The sequence below is a fragment of the Arachis ipaensis genome, chromosome B09 (assembly GCF_000816755.2).
Source record: "Arachis ipaensis cultivar K30076 chromosome B09, Araip1.1, whole genome shotgun sequence".
Taxonomy (NCBI): domain Eukaryota; kingdom Viridiplantae; phylum Streptophyta; class Magnoliopsida; order Fabales; family Fabaceae; genus Arachis; species Arachis ipaensis.
In genome coordinates this window covers 16,496,810-16,497,702 of record NC_029793.2, presented here as the reverse complement: position 1 = coordinate 16,497,702, position 893 = coordinate 16,496,810, and the positions used below count along the sequence as shown (strand labels likewise).

At 30.8% G+C, this 893-nt stretch overlaps 1 protein-coding gene across 1 annotated transcript in view; it reads right to left on the bottom strand.

Moving 5' to 3' along the window:
* The window catches only part of LOC107617923, a 7,825-nt gene extending 7,136 nt beyond the window's left edge, over positions 1-689 (bottom strand). The window contains 1 exon segment of the mRNA XM_016319805.2: positions 375-689. The gene's annotated coding sequence lies outside the window, so the exon portion shown is untranslated.

Sequence of the window (893 nt, the reverse complement as noted above, 5' to 3'; positions counted from 1 at the left end):
AGCTAGCAAAAATAAAACTTGGATGAAACAAAATCCTCTATTATTTGTTCCCAAATAAAATAAGCAGCATGCATAACAAGAAACTAAAAATTAGCAGTGTCCAAGTCTTAGAACTTCAAAAATTGAAACTTTTCATAAAACAATCATAACCCAGAAGACTTACAAACAAAATTACCATAAAAAAATTATGAATATGATGCTATACAAACAGACATACCACAAAATCGTATCCCAAGTTCAAATGCTAAAACAGAAAGGAAAATATTACCCCCAAAAGGAATATGCAGTTTGGGATTGCTTAAAAGCTCAATTGAAAGCAACTTAGATGAAATATAAAAGAAAATAATAATAATAAAAAGGAAAATTTGGCTCACCATAGAGGAAATGAGCGAGTCGACTCAGTAGGTGAAGCAGTAAAACAGTATCACTGAGAGTGACCGATTCCAGCGAGTCAGAAGCGCCAGAGAGCACAAATCTTTTGAGTTTCAGTGTGTTGGGATACGAATCGTTAGAGAAGAAACTTCTCACCTAAGCAATAAAGCAAATGGAAGGAAATGAATTCGAACTTCAGTGACAGTGGATTTTTTTTTCTTAATTTTATTTATTTATTTTTACTTTAATTCAATTATTTTGGCAAGTTTGTGCGCAGCTGACAGTGGTTATAGACTTTTTAGGTCTGCTTTCCGGGTACGCTGAAGTGAGTTAAGCTTCGGACTTCAAATCCCTCTCAATTATATTTCAATTCCAGCCATTGATTCCGATTTTTAAAATTTTACTTCCAATTTTCTCAATCCATTTTTGTGTTGGTTTAGATTTATTTTTTTATTCAATTTAAAATTTATTTAAATATATCTTTTTAAAAAAAAGTCAATTATTTTTTTGTTCTAAAAATT